This window comes from Amia ocellicauda, unplaced genomic scaffold (assembly GCF_036373705.1).
Source record: "Amia ocellicauda isolate fAmiCal2 unplaced genomic scaffold, fAmiCal2.hap1 HAP1_SCAFFOLD_68, whole genome shotgun sequence".
NCBI lineage: Eukaryota > Metazoa > Chordata > Actinopteri > Amiiformes > Amiidae > Amia > Amia ocellicauda.
This window is the reverse complement of record NW_027102996.1, coordinates 222,713-243,518: the sequence shown is the minus strand read 5'-3', so window position 1 is coordinate 243,518 and position 20,806 is coordinate 222,713. Positions and strand designations below refer to the sequence as shown.

Below are 20,806 nucleotides of genomic sequence, written 5' to 3'. Positions count from 1 at the left end.
TTGTTTCTCTTCATATGTTTTACTGGTTTACATTTGTCTCAGCAACCTGTTGAATGATTCTTCTGCTTTCAAAACAAAATGACAACAGGATGAATGCACACACTTGAAAATACAATACATGCAATGTTATGCATCATAGTGATGCAACCTCCTTTCAGTTTCATACTGCATGTCAATTGAAATCCTTACTGAAATGCACACCTTCTCAAGATTTCGCTTGACTGGCGTGTCAGGCACTCAATTACAGCTGTTTTATCAAGACAAATGTGTTCGTTTTGTAAAATATAGTTCCGGTCTGGTGTGGCACCCCAGCTAACGCACAACGTTGCCACAACGTGGCATATTAGCAGGGACTGTCTGCGGCGCGCTGGTGTGTCCCGGGCTTTAGAGTAGAGAGACAGTTCAACTGTAAGTATGTACGGCAGAAACGGATATTGCCTTCCCTTTAAGTAGAGCTTCAGGGACAGCATTCCTGGCTTACGGCCATACTAGCCTGAATACGCCCGATCTCGTCCGATCTCGGAAGCTAAGCAGGCTCGGGCCTGGTCAGTACTTGGATGGGAGACCGCCTGGGAATACCAGGTGCTGTAAGCTTTTGCATCTTTTACACACCAGAGGGCGACAAATCACGAGTTTTAACTTTGGATACACGCAATTTCATCATTATTTCAGATTTGACTTCCCCAAATACACAGGCATACAATAGATCTTGTTCTCCAACGTAAACGGTCCCTAGTAACTAGGGTACATTCGTAAATAAATTGAGCATCATGGCTAGAAGTGACTAAATGTTGCCTAATCTTTCTCATCGAGAAATGACACAATTACAGCAACACAAAAAGGAACTCCACCGGACAAAGTTCAGTGCTCACAAGGAGCCTCATTCAACACACACGGTTCCATTCCCATTCATGCAAAGCACGAAAGTGTAAAACTTGGGAACATACTTGAGAGCAAAGATCACATTCAATCTCATTCAAGGCACGGATGTGAATGCAACGGGATGAAATTACTGAAATGATGCCTGCCCTCGAACTGTGATGATGGACTACCCGACTCGCCAATAATATTGGGTTCTGGTGTATTGAAATACAGGAGCTGCTGGATTTGTGTGTTTTCTTACCCCCTCACCATAGTTTGTCAAATGTTTAAACAACTGAACTTATATTCAAGGTTTGTTTCTCTTCATATGTTTTACTGGTTTACATTTGTCTCAGCAACCTGTTGAATGATTCTTCTGCTTTCAAAACAAAATGACAACAGGATGAATGCACACACTTGAAAATACAATACATGCAATGTTATGCATCATAGTGATGCAACCTCCTTTCAGTTTCATACTGCATGTCAATTGAATTCCTCACTGAAATGCACACCTTCTCAAGATTGCGCTTGACTGGCGTGTCAGGCACTCAATTACAGCTGTATTATCAAGACAATGTGTTCGTTTTGTAAAATATAGTTCCGGTCTGGTGTGGCACCCCAGCTAACGCACAACGTTGCCACAACGTTTCGTGTTAGCAGGGACTGTCTGCGGCGCGCTGGTGTGTCCCGGACTTTAGAGTAGAGAGACAGATCAACTGCAAGTATGAGCGGCAGAAACGGATATTGCCTTCCCTTTAAGTAGAGCGTCAGGGACAGCCTCCCTTGCTTACGACCATACTAGCCTGAATACGCACGATCTCGTCCGATCTCGGAACCTAAGCAGGCTCGGGCCTGGTCAGTACTTGGATGGGAGACCGCCTGGGAATACCAGGTGCTGTAAGCTTTATCATCTTTTACACACCAGAGGGCGACAAATCACGAGTTTTAACTTTGGATACACGCAATTTCATCATTATTTCAGATTTGACTTCCCCAAATACACAGGCATACAATAGATCTTGTTCTCCAACGTAAACGGTCCCTAGAAACTAGGGTACATTCGTAAATAAATTCAGCATCATGGCTAGAAGTGACTAAATGTTGCCTAATCTATCTCATCGAGAAATGACACAATTACAGCAACACAAAAAGGAACTCCACCGGACAAAGTTCAGTGCTCACAAGGAGCCTCATTCAACACACACGGTTCCATTCCCATTCATGCAAAGCACGAAAGTGTAAAACTTGGGAACATACTTGAGAGCAAAGATCACATTCAATCTCATTCAAGGCACGGATGTGAATGCAACGGGATGAAATAACTGAAATGATGCCTGCCCTCGAACTGTGATGATGGACTACCCGACTCGCCAATAATATTGGCTTCTGGTGTATTGAAATACAGGAGCTGCTGGATGTGTGTGTTTTCTTTCCCCCTCACCATAGTTTGTCAAATGTTTAAACAACTGAACTTATATTCAAGGTTTGTTTCTCTTCATATGTTTTACTGGTTTACATTTGTCTCAGCAACCTGTTGAATGATTCTTCTGCTTTCAAAACAAAATGACAACAGGATGAATGCACACACTTGAAAATACAATACATGCAATGTTATGCATCATAGTGATGCAACCTCCTTTCAGTTTCATACTGCATGTCAATTGAAATCCTTACTGAAATGCACACCTTCTCAAGATTGCGCTTGACTGGCGTGTCAGGCACTCAATTACAGCTGTTTTATCAAGACAATGTGTTCGTTTTGTAATATATAGTTCCGGTCTGGTGTGGCACCCCAGCTAACGCACAACGTTGCCACAACGTTTCGTGTTAGCAGGGACTGTCTGCGGCGCGCTGGTGTGTCCCGGACTTTAGAGTAGAGAGACAGTTCAACTGCAAGTATGAGCGGCAGAAACGGATATTGCCTTCCCTTTAAGTAGAGCGTCAGGGATAGCCTCCCTGGCTTACGGCCATACTAGCCTGAATACGCCCGATCTCGTCCGATCTCGGAAGCTAAGCAGGCTCGGGCCTGGTCAGTACTTGGATGGGAGACCGCCTGGGAATACCAGGTGCTGTAAGCTTTTGCATCTTTTACACACCAGAGGGCGACAAATCACGAGTTTTAACTTTGGATACACGCAATTTCATCATTATTTCAGATTTGACTTCCCCAAATACACAGGCATACAATAGATCTTGTTCTCCAACGTAAACGGTCCCTAGTAACTAGGGTACATTCGTAAATAAATTGAGCATCATGGCTAGAAGTGACTAAATGTTGCCTAATCTTTCTCATCGAGAAATGACACAATTACAGCAACACAAAAAGGAACTCCACCGGACAAAGTTCAGTGCTCACAAGGAGCCTCATTCAACACACACGGTTCCATTCCCATTCATGCAAAGCACGAAAGTGTAAAACTTGGGAACATACTTGAGAGCAAAGATCACATTCAATCTCATTCAAGGCACGGATGTGAATGCAACGGGATGAAATTACTGAAATGATGCCTGCCCTCGAACTGTGATGATGGACTACCCGACTCGCCAATAATATTGGGTTCTGGTGTATTGAAATACAGGAGCTGCTGGATTTGTGTGTTTTCTTACCCCCTCACCATAGTTTGTCAAATGTTTAAACAACTGAACTTATATTCAAGGTTTGTTTCTCTTCATATGTTTTACTGGTTTACATTTGTCTCAGCAACCTGTTGAATGATTCTTCTGCTTTCAAAACAAAATGACAACAGGATGAATGCACACACTTGAAAATACAATACATGCAATGTTATGCATCATAGTGATGCAACCTCCTTTCAGTTTCATACTGCATGTCAATAGAAATCCTTACTGAAATGCACACCTTCTCAAGATTGCGCTTGACTGGCGTGTCAGGCACTCAATTACAGCTGTTTTATCAAGACAATGTGTTCGTTTTGTAATATATAGTTCCGGTCTGGTGTGGCACCCCAGCTAACGCACAACGTTGCCACAATGTTGCCACAACGTGGCATGTTAGCAGGGACTGTCTGCGGCGCGCTGGTGTGTCCCGGGCTTTAGAGTAGAGAGACAGTTCAACTGTAAGTATGAACGGCAGAAACGGATATTGCCTTCCCTTTAAGTAGAGCGTCAGGGACAGCCTCCCTGGCTTACGGCCATACTAGCCTGAATACGCCCGATCTCGTCCGATCTCGGAAGTTAAGCAGGCTCGGGCCTGGTCAGTACTTGGATGGGAGACTGCCTGGGAATACCAGGTGCTGTAAGCTTTTGCATCTTTTACACACCAGAGGGCGACAAATCACGAGTTTTAACTTTGGATACACGCAATTTCATCATTATTTCAGATTTGACTTCCCCAAATACACAGGCATACAATAGATCTTGTTCTCCAACGTAAACGGTCCCTAGTAACTAGGGTACATTCGTAAATAATTTGAGCATCATGGCTAGAATTGACTAAATGTTGCCTAATCTTTCTCATCAAGAAATGACACAATTACAGCAACACAAAAAGGAACTCCACCGGACAAAGTTCAGTGCTCACAAGGAGCCTCATTCAACACACACGGTTCCATTCCCATTCATGCAAAGTACGAAAGTGTAAAACTTGGGAACATACTTGAGAGCAAAGATCACATTCAATCTCATTCAAGGCACGGATGTGAATGCAACGGGATGAAATTACTGAAATGATGCCTGCCCTCGAACTGTGATGATGGACTACCCGACTCGCCAATAATATTGGGTTCTGGTGTATTGAAATACAGGAGCTGCTGGATTTGTGTGTTTTCTTACCCCCTCACCATAGTTTGTCAAATGTTTAAACAACTGAACTTATATTCAAGGTTTGTTTCTCTTCATATGTTTTACTGGTTTACATTTGTCTCAGCAACCTGTTGAATGATTCTTCTGCTTTCAAAACAAAATGACAACAGGATGAATGCACACACTTGAAAATACAATACATGCAATGTTATGCATCATAGTGATGCAACCTCCTTTCAGTTTCATACTGCATGTCAATTGAAATCCTTACTGAAATGCACACCTTCTCAAGATTGCGCTTGACTGGCGTGTCAGGCACTCAATTACAGCTGTTTTATCAAGACAAATGTGTTCGTTTTGTAAAATATAGTTCCGGTCTGGTGTGGCACCCCAGCTAACGCACAACGTTGCCACAACGTGGCATGTTAGCAGGGACTGTCTGCGGCGCGCTGGTGTGTCCCGGGCTTTAGAGTAGAGAGACAGTTCAACTGTAAGTATGAACGGCAGAAACGGATATTGCCTTCCCTTTGAGTAGAGTGTCAGGGACAGCCTCCCTGGCTTACGGCCATACTAGCCTGAATACGCCCGATCTCGTCCGATCTCGGAAGCTAAGCAGGCTCGGGCCTGGTCAGTACTTGGATGGGAGACTGCCTGGGAATACCAGGTGCTGTAAGCTTTTGCATCTTTTACACACCAGAGGGCGACAAATCACGAGTTTTAACTTTGGATACACGCAATTTCATCATTATTTCAGATTTGATTTCCCCAAATACACAGGCATACAATAGATCTTGTTCTCCAACGTAAACGGTCCCTAGTAACTAGGGTACATTCGTAAATAAATTGAGCATCATGGCTAGAATTGACTAAATGTTGCCTAATCTTTCTCATCGAGAAATGACACAATTACAGCAACACAAAAAGGAACTCCACCGGACAAAGTTCAGTGCTCACAAGGAGCCTCATTCAACACACACGGTTCCATTCCCATTCATGCAAAGTACGAAAGTGTAAAACTTGGGAACATACTTGAGAGCAAAGATCACATTCAATCTCATTCAAGGCACGGATGTGAATGCAACGGGATGAAATTACTGAAATGATGCCTGCCCTCGAACTGTGATGATGGACTACCCGACTCGCCAATAATATTGGGTTCTGGTGTATTGAAATACAGGAGCTGCTGGATTTGTGTGTTTTCTTACCCCCTCAACATAGTTTGTCAAATGTTTAAACAACTGAACTTATATTCAAGGTTTGTTTCTCTTCATATGTTTTACTGGTTTACATTTGTCTCAGCAACCTGTTGAATGATTCTTCTGCTTTCAAAACAAAATGACAACAGGATGAATGCACACACTTGAAAATACAATACATGCAATGTTATGCATCATAGTGATGCAACCTCCTTTCAGTTTCATACTGCATGTCAATTGAAATCCTTACTGAAATGCACACCTTCTCAAGATTGCGCTTGACTGGCGTGTCAGGCACTCAATTACAGCTGTATTATCAAGACAATGTGTTCGTTTTGTAAAATATAGTTCCGGTCTGGTGTGGCACCCCAGCTAACGCACAATGTTGCCACAACGTGGCGTGTTAGCAGGGACTGTCTGCGGCGCGCTGCTGTGTCCCGGGCTTTAGAGTAGAGAGACAGTTCAACTGCAAGTATGAACGGCAGAAACGGATATTTCCTTCCCTTTAAGTAGAGCGTCAGGGACAGCCTCCCTGACTTACGGCCATACTATCCTGAATATGCCCGATCTCGTCCGATCTCGGAAGCCAAGCAGGCTCGGGCCTGGTCAGTACTTGGATGGGAGACCGCCTGGGAATACCAGGTGCTGTAACCTCTTGCACCTTTTACACACCAGAGGGCGACAAATCACGAGTTTTAACTTTGGATACACACAATTTCATCATTATTTCAGATTTTACTTCCCCAAATACACAGGCATAAAATAGATCTTGTTCTCCAACGTAAACGGTCCCTAGTAACTAGCGTACATTCGTAAATAAATTGAGCATCATGGCTAGAAGTGACTAAATGTTGCCTAATCTTTCTCATCAAGAAATGACACAATTACAGCAACACAAAAAGGAACTCCACCGGACAAAATTCAGTGCTCACAAGGAGCCTCATTCAACACACTCGGTTCCATTCCCATTCATGCAAAGCACGAAAGTGTAAAACTTGGGAACATACTTGAGAGCAAAGATCACATTCAATCTCATTCAAGGCACGGATGTGAATGCAACGGGATGAAATTACTGAAATGATGCCTGCCCTCGAACTGTGATGATGGACTACCCGACTCGCCAATAATATTGGGTTCTGGTGTATTGAAATACAGGAGCTGCTGGATTTGTGTGTTTTCTTACCCCCTCACCATAGTTTGTCAAATGTTTAAACAACTGAACTTATATTCAAGGTTTGTTTCTCTTCATATGTTTTACTGGTTTACATTTGTCTCAGCAACCTGTTGAATGATTCATCTGCTTTCAAAACAAAATGACAACAGGATGAATGCACACACTTGAAAATACACTACATGCAATGTTATGCATCATAGTGATGCAACCTCCTTTCAGTTTCATACTGCATGTCAATTGAAATCCTTACTGAAATGCACACCTTCTCAAGATTGCGCTTGACTGGCGTGTCAGGCACTCAATTACAGCTGTTTTATCAAGACAATGTGTTCGTTTTGTAAAATATAGTTCCGGTCTGGTGTGGCACCCCAGCTAACGCACAACGTTGCCACAACGTTGCCACAACGTGGCGTGTTAGCAGGGACTGTCTGCGGCGCGCTGGTGTGTCCCGGGCTTTAGAGTAGAGAGACAGTTCAACTGTAAGTATGAGCGGCAGAAACGGATATTGCCTTCCCTTTAAGTAGAGCGTCAGGGACAGACTTCCTGGCTTACGGCCATACTAGCCTGAATACGCCCGATCTCGTCCGATCTCGGAAGCTAAGCAGGCTCGGGCCTGGTCAGTACTTGGATGGGAGACCGCCTGGGAATACCAGGTGCTGTAAGCTTTTGCATCTTTTACACACCAGAGGGCGACAAATCACGAGTTTTAACTTTGGATACACGCAATTTCATCATTATTTCAGATTTGACTTCCCCAAATACACAGGCATACAATAGATCTTGTTCTCCAACGTAAACGGTCCCTAGTAACTAGGGTACATTCGTAAATAAATTGAGCATCATGGCTAGAAGTGACTAAATGTTGCCTAATCTTTCTCATCGAGAAATGACACAATTACAGCAACACAAAAAGGAACTCCACCGGACAAAGTTCAGTGCTCACAAGGAACCTCATTCAACACACACGGTTCCATTCCCATTCATGCAAAGCATGAAAGTGTAAAACTTGGGAACATACTTGAGAGCAAAGATCACATTCAATCTCATTCAAGGCACGGATGTGAATGCAACGGGATGAAATTACTGAAATGATGCCTGCCCTCGAACTGTGATGATGGACTACCCGACTCGCCAATAATATTGGGTTCTGGTGTATTGAAATACAGGAGCTGCTGGATTTGTGTGTTTTCTTACCCCCTCACCATAGTTTGTCAAATGTTTAAACAACTGAACTTATATTCAAGGTTTGTTTCTCTTCATATGTTTTACTGGTTTACATTTGTCTCAGCAACCTGTTGAATGATTCTTCTGCTTTCAAAACAAAATGACAACAGGATGAATGCACACACTTGAAAATACACTACATGCAATGTTATGCATCATAGTGATGCAACCTCCTTTCAGTTTCATACTGCATGTCAATTGAAATCCTTACTGAAATGCACACCTTCTCAAGATTGCGCTTGACTGGCGTGTCAGGCACTCAATTACAGCTGTTTTATCAAGACAATGTGTTCGTTTTGTAAAATATAGTTCCGGTCTGGTGTGGCACCCCAGCTAACGCACAACGTTGCCACAACGTTTCGTGTTAGCAGGGACTGTCTGCGGCGCGCTGGTGTGTCCCGGACTTTAGAGTAGAGAGACAGTTCAACTGCAAGTATGAGCGGCAGAAACGGATATTGCCTTCCCTTTAAGTAGAGCGTCAGGGACACCCTCCCTGGCTTACGGCCATACTAGTCTGAATACGCACGATCTCGTCCGATCTCGGAAGCTAAGCAGGCTCAGGCCTGGACAGTACTTGGATGGGAGACCGCCTGGGAATACCAGGTGCTGTAAGCTTTTGCATCTTTTACACAACAGAGGGCGACAAATCACGAGTTTTAACTTTGGATACACGCAATTTCATCATTATTTCAGATTTGACTTCCCCAAATACACAGGCATACAATAGATCTTGTTCTCCAACGTAAACGGTCCCTAGTAACTAGGGTATATTCATAAATAAATTGAGCATCATGGCTAGAAGTGACTAAATGTTGCCTAATCTTTCTCATCGAGAAATGACACAATTACAGCAACACAAAAAGGAACTCCACCGGACAAAGTTCAGTGCTCACAAGGAGCCTCATTCAACACACACGGTTCCATTCCCATTCATGCAAAGCACGAAAGTGTAAAACTTGGGAACATACTTGAGAGCAAAGATCACATTCAATCTCATTCAAGGCACGGATGTGAATGCAACGGGATGAAATTACTGAAATGATGCCTGCCCTCGAACTGTGATGATGGACTACCCGACTCGCCAATAATATTGGGTTCTGGTGTATTGAAATACAGGAGCTGCTGGATTTGTGTGTTTTCTTAACCCCTCACCATAGTTTGTCAAATGTTTAAACAACTGAACTTATATTCAAGGTTTGTTTCTCTTCATATGTTTTACTGGTTTACATTTGTCTCAGCAACCTGTTGAATGATTCTTCTGCTTTCAAAACAAAATGACAAAAGGATGAATGCACACACTTGAAAATACACTACATGCAATGTTATGCATCATAGTGATGCAACCTCCTTTCAGTTTCATACTGCATGTCAATTGAAATCCTTACTGAAATGCACACCTTCTCAAGATTGCGCTTGACTGGCGTGTCAGGCACTCAATTACAGCTGTTTTATCAAGACAATGTGTTCGTTTTGTAAAATATAGTTCCGGTCTGGTGTGACACCCCAGCTAACGCACAACGTTGCCACAACGTTGCCACAACGTGGCGTGTAAGAAGGGACTGTCTGCGGCGCGCTGGTGTGTCCCGGGCTTTAGAGTAGAGAGACAGTTCAACTGTAAGTATGAACGGCAGAAACGGATATTGCCTTCCCTTTAAGTAGAGCGTCAGGGACAGCCTCCCTGGCTTACGGCCATACTAGCCTGAATACGCCCGATCTCGTCCGATCTCGGAAGCCAAGCAGACTCGGGCCTGGTTAGTACTTGGATGGGCGACCGCCTGGGAATACCAGGTGCTGTAAGCTTTTGCACCTTTTACACACCAGAGGGCGACAAATCACGAGTTTTAACTTTGGATACACGCAATTTCATCATTATTTCAGATTTTACTTCCCCAAATACACAGGCATACAATAGATCTTGTTCTCCAACGTAAACGGTCCCTAGTAAATAGGGTACATTCGTCAATAAATTGAGCATCATGGCTAGAAGTGACTAAATGTTGCCTAATCTTTCTCATCATGAAATGACACAATTACAGCAACAAAAAAGGAACTCCACCGGACAAAGTTCAGTGCTCACAAGGAGCATCATTCAACACACACGGTTCCATTCCCATTCATGCAAAGCACGAAAGTGTAAAACTTGGGAACATACTTGAGAACATACTTGAGAGCAAAGATCACATTCAATCTCATTCAAGGCACGGATGTGAATGCAACGGGATGAAATTACTGAAATGATGCCTGCCCTCGAACTGTGATGATGGACTACCCGACTCGCCAATAATATTGGGTTCTGGTGTATTGAAATACAGGAGCTGCTGGATTTGTGTGTTTTCTTACCCCCTCACCATAGTTTGTCAAATGTTTAAACAACTGAACTTATATTCAAGGTTTGTTTCTCTTCATATGTTTTACTGGTTTACATTTGTCTCAGCAACCTGTTGAATGATTCTTCTGCTTTCAAAAACAAATGACAACAGGATGAATGCACACACTTGAAAATACAATACATGCAATGTTATGCATCATAGTGATGCAACCTCCTTTCAGTTTCATACTGCATGTCAATTGAAATCCTTACTGAAATGCACACCTTCTCAAGATTGCGCTTGACTGGCGTGTCAGGCACTCAATTACAGCTGTATTATCAAGACAATGTGTTCGTTTTGTAAAATATAGTTCCGGTCTGGTGTGGCACCCCAGCTAACGCACAACGTTGCCACAACGTGGCGTGTTAGCAGGGACTATCTGCGGCGCGCTGGTGTGTCCCGGACTTTAGAATAGAGAGACAGTTCAACTGCAAGTATGAGCGGCAGAAACGGATATTGCCTTCCCTTTAAGTAGAGCGTCAGGGACAACCTCCCTGGCTTACGGCCATACTAGCCTGAATACGCCCGATCTCGTCCGATCTCGGAAGCTAAGCAGGCTCAGGCCTGGTCAGTACTTGGATGGGAGACCGCCTGGGAATACCAGGTGCTGTAAGCTTTTGCATCTTTTACACACCAGAGGGCGACAAATCACGAGTTTTAACTTTGGATACACGCAATTTCATCATTATTTCAGATTTGACTTCCCCAAATACACAGGCATACAATAGATCTTGTTCTCCAACGTAAACGGTCCCTAGTAACTAGGGTACATTCGTAAATAAATTGAGCATCATGGCTAGAAGTGACTAAATGTTGCCTAATCTTTCTCATCGAGAAATGACACATTTACAGCAACACAAAAAGGAACTCCACCGGACAAAGTTCAGTGCTCACAAGGAGCCTCATTCAACACACACGGTTCCATTCCCATTCATGCAAAGCACGAAAGTGTAAAACTTGGGAACATACTTGAGAGCAAAGATCACATTCAATCTCATTCAAGGCACGGATGTGAATGCAACGGGATGAAATTACTGAAATGATGCCTGCCCTCGAACTGTGATGATGGACTACCCGACTCGCCAATAATATTGGGTTCTGGTGTATTGAAATACAGGAGCTGCTGGATTTGTGTGTTTTCTTATTCCCTCACCATAGTTTGTCAAATGTTTAAACAACTGAACTTATATTCAAGGTTTGTTTCTCTTCATATGTTTTACTGGTTTACATTTGTCTCAGCAACCTGTTGAATGATTCTTCTGCTTTCAAAACAAAATGACAACAGGATGAATGCACACACTTGAAAATACAATACATGCAATGTTATGCATCATAGTGATGCAACCTCCTTTCAGTTTCATACAGCATGTCAATTAAAATCCTTACTGAAATGCACACCTTCTCAAGATTGCGCTTGACTGGCGTGTCAGGCACTCAATTACAGCTGTTTTATCAAGACAATGTGTTCGTTTTGTAATATATAGTTCCGGTCTGGTGTGGCACCCCAGCTAACGCACAACGTTGCCACAATGTTGCCACAACGTGGCGTGTTAGCAGGGACTGTCTGCGGCGCGCTGGTGTGTCCCGGGCTTTAGAGTAGAGAGACAGTTCAACTGTAAGTATGAACGGCAGAATCGGATATTGCCTTCCCTATAAGTAGAGCGTCAGGGACAGCCTCCCTGGCTTACGGCCATACTAGCCTGAATACGCCCGATCTCGTCCGATCTCGGAAGCTAAGCAGGCTCGGGCCTGGTCAGTACTTGGATGGGAGACCGCCTGGGAATAGCAGGTGCTGTAAGCTTTTGCACCTTTTACACACCAGAGGGCGACAAATCACGAGTTTTAACTTTGGATACACACAATTTCATCATTATTTCAGATTTTACTTCCCCAAATACACAGGCATACAATAGATCTTGTTCTCCACCGTAAACGGTCCCTAGTAACTAGGGTACATTCGTAAATAAATTGAGCATCATGGCTAGAAGTGACTAAATGTTGCCTAATCTTTTTCATCGAGAAATGACACAATTACAGCAACACAAAAAGGAACTCCACCGGACAAAGTTCAGTGCTCACAAGGAGCCTCATTCAACACACACGGTTCCATTCCCATTCATGCAAAGCACGAAAGTGTAAAACTTGGGAACATACTTGAGAGCAAAGATCACATTCAATCTCATTCAAGGCACGGATGTGAATGCAACGGGATGAAATTACTGAAATGATGCCTGCCCTCGAACTGTGATGATGGACTAACCGACTCGCCAATAATATTGGGTTCTGGTGTATTGAAATACAGGAGCTGCTGGATTTGTGTGTTTTCTTACCCCCTCACCATAGTTTGTCAAATGTTTAAACAACTGAACTTATATTCAAGGTTTGTTTCTCTTCATATGTTTTACTGGTTTACATTTGTCTCAGCAACCTGTTAAATGATTCTTCTGCTTTCAAAACAAAATGACAACAGGATGAATGCACACACTTGAAAATACAATACATGCAATGTTATGCATCATAGTGATGCAACCTCCTTTCAGTTTCATACTGCATGTCAATTGAAATCCTTACTGAAATGCACACCTTCTCAAGATTGCGCTTGACTGGCGTGTCAGGCACTCAATTACAGCTGTATTATCAAGACAATGTGTTCGTTTTGTAAAATATAGTTCCGGTCTGGTGTGGCACCCCAGCTAACGCATAACGTTGCCACAACGTGGCGTGTTAGCAGGGACTATCTGCGGCGCGCTGGTGTGTCCCGGACTTTAGAATAGAGAGACAGTTCAACTGCAAGTATGAGCGGCAGAAACGGATATTGCCTTCCCTTTAAGTAGAGCGTCAGGGACAACCTCCCTGGCTTACGGCCATACTAGCCTGAATACGCCCGATCTTGTCCGATCTCGGAAGCTAAGCAGGCTCGGGCCTGGTCAGTACTTGGATGGGAGACCGTCTGGGAATACCAGGTGCTGTAAGCTTTTGCATCTTTTACACACCAGAGGGCGACAAATCACGAGTTTTAACTTTGGATACACGCAATTTCATCATTATTTCAGATTTGACTTCCCCAAATACACAGGCATACAATAGATCTTGTTCTCCAACGTAAACGGTCCCTAGTAACTAGGGTACATTCGTAAATAAATTGAGCATCATGGCTAGAAGTGACTAAATGTTGCCTAATCTTTCTCATCGAGAAATGACACATTTACAGCAACACAAAAAGGAACTCCACCGGACAAAGTTCAGTGCTCACAAGGAGCCTCATTCAACACACACGGTTCCATTCCCATTCATGCAAAGCACGAAAGTGTAAAACTTGGGAACATACTTGAGAGCAAAGATCACATTCAATCTCATTCAAGGCACGGATGTGAATGCAACGGGATGAAATTACTGAAATGATGCCTGCCCTCGAACTGTGATGATGGACTACCCGACTCGCCAATAATATTGGGTTCTGGTGTATTGAAATACAGGAGCTGCTGGATTTGTGTGTTTTCTTACCCCCTCACCATAGTTTGTCAAATGTTTAAACAACTGAACTTATATTCAAGGTTTGTTTCTCTTCATATGTTTTACTGGTTTACATTTGTCTCAGCAACCTGTTGAATGATTCTTCTGCTTTCAAAACAAAATGACAACAGGATGAATGCACACACTTGAAAATACAATACATGCAATGTTATGCATCATAGTGATGCAACCTCCTTTCAGTTTCATACTGCATGTCAATTGAAATCCTTACTGAAATGCACACCTTCTCAAGATTGCGCTTGACTGGCGTGTCAGGCACTCAATTACAGCTGTTTTATCAAGACAATGTGTTCGTTTTGTAATATATAGTTCCGGTCTGGTGTGGCACCCCAGCTAACGCACAACGTTGCCACAATGTTGCCACAATGTTGCCACAACGTGGCGTGTTAGCAGGGACTGGCTGCGGCGCGCTGGTGTGTCCCGGGCTTTAGAGTAGAGAGACAGTTCAACTGTAAGTATGAACGGCAGAAACGGATATTGCCTTCCCTTTAAGTAGAGCGTCAGGGACAGCCTCCCTGGCTTACGGCCATACTAGCCTGAATACGCCCGATCTCGTCCGATCTCGGAAGCCAAGCAGGCTCGGGCCTGGTCAGTACTTGGATGGGAGACCGCCTGGGAATACCAGGTGCTGTAAGCTTTTGCATCTTTTACACACCAGAGGGCGACAAATCACGAGTTTTAACTTTGGATACACGCAATTTCATAATTATTTCAGATTTGACTTCCCCAAATACACAGGCATACAATAGATCTTGTTCTCCAACGTAAACGGTCCCTAGTAACTAGGGTACATTCGTACATAAATTGAGCATCATGGCTAGAAGTGACTAAATGTTGCCTAATCTTTCTCATCGAGAAATGACACAATTACAGCAACACAAAAAGGAACTCCACCGGACAAAGTTCAGTGCTCACAAGGAGCCTCATTCAACACACACGGTTCCATTCCCATTCATGCAAAGCACGAAAGTGTAAAACTTGGGAACATACTTGAGAGCAAAGATCACATTCAATCTCATTCAAGGCACGGATGTGAATGCAACGGGATGAAATTACTGAAATGATGCCTGCCCTCGAACTGTGATGATGGACTACCCGACTCGCCAATAATATTGGGTTCTGGTGTATTGAAATACAGGAGCTGCTGGATTTGTGTGTTTTCTTACCCCCTCACCATAGTTTGTCAAATGTTTAAACAACTGAACTTATATTCAAGGTTTGTTTCTCTTCATATGTTTTACTGGTTTACATTTGTCTCAGCAACCTGTTGAATGATTCTTCTGCTTTCAAAGCAAAATGACAACAGGATGAATGCACACACTTGAAAATACAATACATGCAATGTTATGCATCATAGTGATGCAACCTCCTTTCAGTTTCATACTGCATGTCATTTGAAATCCTTACTGAAATGCACACCTTCTCAAGATTGCGCTTGACTGGCGTGTCAGGCACTCAATTACTGCTGTTTTATCAAGAGAATGTGTTCGTTTTGTAATATATAGTTCCGGTCTGGTGTGGCACCCCAGCTAACGCACAACGTTGCCACAATGTTGCCACAACGTGGCGTGTTAGCAGGGACTGTCTGCGGCGCGCTGGTGTGTCCCGGGCTTTAGAGTAGAGAGACAGTTCAACTGTAAGTATGAACGGCAGAAACGGATATTGCCTTCCCTTTAAGTAGAGCGTCAGGGACAGCCTTCCTGGCTTACGGCAATACTAGCCTGAATACGCCCGATCTCGTCCGATCTTGGAAGCTAAGCAGGCTCGTTCCTGGTCAGTACTTGGATGGGAGACCGCCTGGGAATACCAGGTGCTGTAATCTTTTGCATCTTTTACACACCAGAGGGCGACAAATCACGAGTTTTAACTTTGGATACACGCAATTTCATCATTATTTCAGATTTGACTTCCCCAAATACACAGTCATACAATAGATCTTGTTCTCCAACGTAAACGGTCCCTAGTAACTAGGGTACATTCGTAAATAAATTGAGCATCATGGCTAGAAGTGACTAAATGTTGCCTAATCTTTCTCATCGAGAAATGACACAATTACAGCAACACAAAAAGGAACTCCACTGGACAATGTTCAGTGCTCACAAGGAGCCTCATTCAACACACACGGTTCCATTCCCATTCATGCAAAGCACGAAAGTGTAAAACTTGGGAACATACTTGAGAGCAAAGATCACATTCAATCTCATTCAAGGCACGGATGTGAATGCAACGGGATGAAATTACTGAAATGATGCCTGCCCTCGAACTGTGATGATGGACTACCCGACTCGCCAATAATATTGGGTTCTGGTGTATTGAAATACAGGAGCTGCTGGATTTGTGTGTTTTCTTACCCCCTCACCATAGTTTGTCAAATGTTTAAACAACTGAACTTATATTCAAGGTTTGTTTCTCTTCATATGTTTTACTGGTTTACATTTGTCTCAGCAACCTGTTGAATGATTCTTCTGCTTTCAAAACAAAATGACAACAGGATGAATGCACACACTTGAAAATACAATACATGCAATGTTATGCATCATAGTGATGCAACCTCCTTTCAGTTTCATACTGCATGTCAATTGAAATCCTTACTGAAATGCACACCTTCTCAAAATTGCGCTTGACTGGCGTGTCAGGCACTCAATTACAGCTGTTTTATCAAGACAATGTGTTCGTTTTGTAATACATAGTTCCGGTCTGGTGTGGCACCCCAGCTAACGCACAACGTTGCCACAATGTTGCCACAACGTGACGTGTTAGCAGGGACTGTCTGCGGCGCGCTGGTGTGTCCCGGGCTTTAGAGTAGAGAGACAGTTCAACTGTAAGTATGAACGGCAGAAACGGATATTGCCTTCCCTTTAAGTAGAGCGTCAGGGACAGCCTCCCTGGCTTACGGCCATACTAGCCTGAATACGCCCGATCTCGTCCGATCTCGGAAGCCAAGCAGGCTCGGGCCTGGTCAGTACTTGGATGGGAGACCGCCTGGGAATACCAGGTGCTGTAAGCTTTTGCATCTTTTACACACCAGAGGGCGACAAATCACGAGTTTTAACTTTGGATACACGCAATTTCATCATTATTTCAGATTTGACTTCCCCAAATACACAGGCATACAATAGATCTTGTTCTCCAACGTAAACGGTCCCTAGTAACTAGGGTACATTCGTAAATAAATTGAGCATCATGGCTAGAAGTGACTAAATGTTGCCTAATCTTTCTCATCGAGAAATGACACAATTACAGCAACACAAAAAGGAACTCCACCGGACAAAGTTCAGTGCTCACAAGGAGCCTCATTCAACACACACGGTTCCATTCCCATTCATGCAAAGCACGAAAGTGTAAAACTTGGGAACATACTTGAGAGCAAAGATCACATTCAATCTCATTCAAGGCACGGATGTGAATGCAACGGGATGAAATTACTGAAATGATGCCTGCCCTCGAACTGTGATGATGGACTACCCGACTCGCCAATAATATTGGGTTCTGGTGTATTGAAATACAGGAGCTGCTGAATTTGTGTGTTTTCTTACCCCCTCACCATAGTTTGTCAAATGTTTAAACAACTGAACTTATATTCAAGGTTTGTTTCTCTTCATATGTTTTACTGGTTTACATTTGTCTCAGCAACCTGTTGAATGATTCTTCTGCTTTCAAAACAAAATGACAACAGGATGAATGCACACACTTGAAAATACAATACATGCAATGTTATGCATCATAGTGATGCAACCTCCTTTCAGTTTCATACTGCATGTCAATTGAAATCCTTTCTGAAATGCACACCTTCTCAAGATTGCGCTTGACTGGCGTGTCAGGCACTCAATTACAGCTGTTTTATCAAGACAATGTGTTCGTTTTGTAAAATATAGTTCCGGTCTGGTGTGGCACCCCAGCTAACGCACAACGTTGCCACAACGTTTCGTGTTAGCAGGGACTGTCTGCGGCGCGCTGGTGTGTCCCGGACTTTAGAGTAGAGAGACAGTTCAACTGCAAGTATGAGCGGCAGAAACGGATATTGCCTTCCCTTTAAGTAGAGCGTCAGGGATAGCCTCCCTGGCTTACGGCCATACTAGCCTGAATACGCCCGATCTCGTCCGATCTCGGAAGCTAAGCAGGCTCGGGCCTGATCAGTACTTGGATGGGAGACCGCCTGGGAATACCAGGTGCTGTAAGCTTTTGCATCTTTTACACACCAGAGGGCGACAAATCACGAGTTTTAACTTTGGATACACGCAATTTCATCATTATTTCAGATTTGACTTCCCCAAATACACAGGCATACAATAGATCTTGTTCTCCAACGTAAACGGTCCCTAGTAACTAGGGTACATTCGTAAATAAATTGAGCATCATGGCTAGAATTGACTAAATGTTGCCTAATCTTTCTCATCGAGAAATGACACAATTACAGCAACACAAAAAGGAACTCCACTGGTCAAAGTTCAGTGCTCACAAGGAGCCTCATTCAACACACACGGTTCCATTCCCATTCATGCAAAGCACGAAAGTGTAAAACTTGGGAACATACTTGAGAGCAAAGATCACATTCAATCTCATTCAAGGCACGGATGTGAATGCAACGGGATGAAATTACTGAAATGATGCCTGCCCTCGAACTGTGATGATGGACTACCCGACTCGCCAATAATATTGGGTTCTGGTGTATTGAAATACAGGAGCTGCTGGATTTGTGTGTTTTCTTACCCCCTCACCATAGTTTGTCAAATGTTTAAACAACTGAACTTATATTCAAGGTTTGTTTCTCTTCATATGTTTTACTGGTTTATATTTGTCTCAGCAACCTGTTGAATGATTCGTCTGCTTTCAAAACAAAATAACAACAGGATGAATGCACACACTTGAAAATACAATACATGCAATGTTATGCATCATAGTGATGCAACCTCCTTTCAGTTTCACACTGCATGTCAATTGAAATCCTTACTGAAATGCACACGTTCTCAAGATTGCGCTTGACTGGCGTGTCAGGCACTCAATTACAGCTGTATTATCAAGACAATGTGTTCGTTTTGTAAAATATAGTTCCGGTCTGGTGTGGCACCCCAGCTAACGCACAACGTTGCCACAACGTGGCATGTTAGCAGGGACTGTCTGCGGCGCGCTGGTGTGTCCCGGGCTTTAGAGTAGAGAGATAGTTCAACTGTAAGTATGAACGGCAGAAACGGATATTGCCTTCCCTTTAAGTAGAGCGTCAGGGACAGCCTCCCTGGCTTACGGCCATACTAGCCTGAATACGCCCGATCTCGTCCGATCTCGGAAGCTAAGCAGGCTCGGGCCTGGTCAGTACTTGAATGGGAGACCGCCTGGGAATACCAGGTGCTGTAAGCTTTTGCACCTTTTACACAACAGAGGGCGACAAATCACGAGATTTAACTTTGGATACACGCAATTTCATCATTATTTCAGATTTTACTTCCCCAAATACACAGGCATACAATAGATCTTGTTCTCCAACGTCAACGGTCCCTAGTAACTAGTGTACATTCATAAATAAATTGAGCATCATGGCTAGAAGTGACTAAATGTTGCCTAATCTTTCTCATCAAGAAATGACAAAATTACAGCAACACAAAAAGGAACTCCACTGGACAAAGTTCAGTGCTCACAAGGAGCCTCATTCAACACACACGGTTCCATTCCCATTCATGCAAACCACGAAAGTGTAAAACTTGGGAATATACTTGAGAGTAAAGATCACATTCAATCTCATTCAAGGCACGGATGTGAATGCAACGGGATGAAATTACTGAAATGATGCCTGCCCTCGAACTGTGATGATGGACTACCCGACTCGCCAATAAAATTGGGTTCTGGTGTATTGAAATACAGAAGCTGCTGGTTGTGTGTTTTCTTACCCCCTCACCATAGTTTGTCAAATGTTTAAACAACTGAACTTATATTCAAGGTTTGTTTCTCTTCATATGTTTTACTGGTTTACAATTGTCTCAGCAACCTGTTGAATGATTCTTCTGCTTTTTAAACAAAATGACAACAGGATGAATGCACACACTTGAAAATACAATACATGCAATGTTATGCATCATAGTGATGCAACCTCCTTTCAGTTTCATACTGCATGTCAATTGAAATCCTTACTGAAATGCACACCTTCTCAAGATTGCGCTTGACTGGCGTGTCAGGCACTCAATTACAGCTGTTTTATCAAGACAATGTGTTCGTTTTGTAAAATATAGTTCCGGTCTGGTGTGGCACCCCAGCTAACGCACAATGTTGCCACAACGTGGCATGTTAGCAGGGACTGTCTGCGGCGCGCTGGTGTGTCCCGGACTTTAGAGTAGAGAGACAGTTCAACTGCAAGTATGAGCGGCAGAAACGGATATTGCCTTCCCTTTAAGTAGTGCGTCAGGGACAGCCTCCCTGGCTTACGGCCATACTAGCCTGAATACGTCCGATCTCGGAAGCTAAGCAGGCTCGGGCCTGGTCAGTACTTGGATGGGAGACCACCTGGGAATACCAGGTGCTGTAAGCTTTTGCATCTTTTACACACCAGAGGGCGACAAATCACGAGTTTTAACTTTGGATACACGCAATTTCATCATTATTTCAGATTTGACTTCCCCAAATACACAGGCATACAATAGATCTTGTTCTCCAACGTAAACGGTCCCTAGTAAACAGCGTACATTCGTAAATAA

At 43.4% G+C, this 20,806-nt stretch overlaps 16 non-coding genes and 2 pseudogenes across 16 annotated transcripts; all 18 read left to right on the top strand.

Annotated features, from left to right (window-relative positions):
• The first annotated feature begins 475 nt into the window (after positions 1-475).
• Positions 476-594, top strand: LOC136741322 (5S ribosomal RNA). Its single transcript, XR_010814020.1, has one exon. It is a non-coding gene; the product is annotated as a 5S ribosomal RNA (ribosomal RNA).
• A 1,055-nt stretch (positions 595-1,649) lies between these two features.
• On the top strand, positions 1,650-1,768 carry LOC136741698 (5S ribosomal RNA). Its single transcript, XR_010814377.1, has one exon. It is a non-coding gene; the product is annotated as a 5S ribosomal RNA (ribosomal RNA).
• Positions 1,769-2,823: 1,055 nt separating this feature from the next.
• Positions 2,824-2,942, top strand: LOC136741321 (5S ribosomal RNA). Its single transcript, XR_010814019.1, has one exon. It is a non-coding gene; the product is annotated as a 5S ribosomal RNA (ribosomal RNA).
• Positions 2,943-4,008: 1,066 nt separating this feature from the next.
• LOC136741449 (5S ribosomal RNA) lies at positions 4,009-4,127 on the top strand. The gene has a single exon (XR_010814142.1). It is a non-coding gene; the product is annotated as a 5S ribosomal RNA (ribosomal RNA).
• Positions 4,128-5,183: 1,056 nt separating this feature from the next.
• LOC136741543 (5S ribosomal RNA) lies at positions 5,184-5,302 on the top strand. Its single transcript, XR_010814230.1, has one exon. It is a non-coding gene; the product is annotated as a 5S ribosomal RNA (ribosomal RNA).
• A 1,055-nt stretch (positions 5,303-6,357) lies between these two features.
• Positions 6,358-6,476, top strand: LOC136741721 (5S ribosomal RNA). The gene has a single exon (XR_010814390.1). It is a non-coding gene; the product is annotated as a 5S ribosomal RNA (ribosomal RNA).
• Positions 6,477-7,542: 1,066 nt separating this feature from the next.
• Positions 7,543-7,661, top strand: LOC136741320 (5S ribosomal RNA). The gene has a single exon (XR_010814018.1). It is a non-coding gene; the product is annotated as a 5S ribosomal RNA (ribosomal RNA).
• Positions 7,662-8,716: 1,055 nt separating this feature from the next.
• LOC136741616 (5S ribosomal RNA) lies at positions 8,717-8,835 on the top strand. Its single transcript, XR_010814301.1, has one exon. It is a non-coding gene; the product is annotated as a 5S ribosomal RNA (ribosomal RNA).
• Positions 8,836-9,901: 1,066 nt separating this feature from the next.
• On the top strand, positions 9,902-10,020 carry LOC136741591 (5S ribosomal RNA). Its single transcript, XR_010814277.1, has one exon. It is a non-coding gene; the product is annotated as a 5S ribosomal RNA (ribosomal RNA).
• A 1,066-nt stretch (positions 10,021-11,086) lies between these two features.
• Positions 11,087-11,205, top strand: LOC136741353 (5S ribosomal RNA). The gene has a single exon (XR_010814049.1). It is a non-coding gene; the product is annotated as a 5S ribosomal RNA (ribosomal RNA).
• A 1,066-nt stretch (positions 11,206-12,271) lies between these two features.
• LOC136741557 (5S ribosomal RNA) lies at positions 12,272-12,390 on the top strand. Its single transcript, XR_010814244.1, has one exon. It is a non-coding gene; the product is annotated as a 5S ribosomal RNA (ribosomal RNA).
• Positions 12,391-13,445: 1,055 nt separating this feature from the next.
• LOC136741602 (5S ribosomal RNA) lies at positions 13,446-13,564 on the top strand. The gene has a single exon (XR_010814287.1). It is a non-coding gene; the product is annotated as a 5S ribosomal RNA (ribosomal RNA).
• A 1,077-nt stretch (positions 13,565-14,641) lies between these two features.
• LOC136741488 (5S ribosomal RNA) lies at positions 14,642-14,760 on the top strand. Its single transcript, XR_010814178.1, has one exon. It is a non-coding gene; the product is annotated as a 5S ribosomal RNA (ribosomal RNA).
• Positions 14,761-15,826: 1,066 nt separating this feature from the next.
• LOC136741722 (uncharacterized) lies at positions 15,827-15,945 on the top strand (annotated as a pseudogene).
• Positions 15,946-17,011: 1,066 nt separating this feature from the next.
• LOC136741487 (5S ribosomal RNA) lies at positions 17,012-17,130 on the top strand. Its single transcript, XR_010814177.1, has one exon. It is a non-coding gene; the product is annotated as a 5S ribosomal RNA (ribosomal RNA).
• A 1,055-nt stretch (positions 17,131-18,185) lies between these two features.
• Positions 18,186-18,304, top strand: LOC136741437 (5S ribosomal RNA). The gene has a single exon (XR_010814130.1). It is a non-coding gene; the product is annotated as a 5S ribosomal RNA (ribosomal RNA).
• A 1,055-nt stretch (positions 18,305-19,359) lies between these two features.
• On the top strand, positions 19,360-19,478 carry LOC136741455 (5S ribosomal RNA). Its single transcript, XR_010814147.1, has one exon. It is a non-coding gene; the product is annotated as a 5S ribosomal RNA (ribosomal RNA).
• Positions 19,479-20,531: 1,053 nt separating this feature from the next.
• On the top strand, positions 20,532-20,640 carry LOC136741727 (uncharacterized; annotated as a pseudogene).
• The last annotated feature ends 166 nt before the right edge of the window (positions 20,641-20,806 follow it).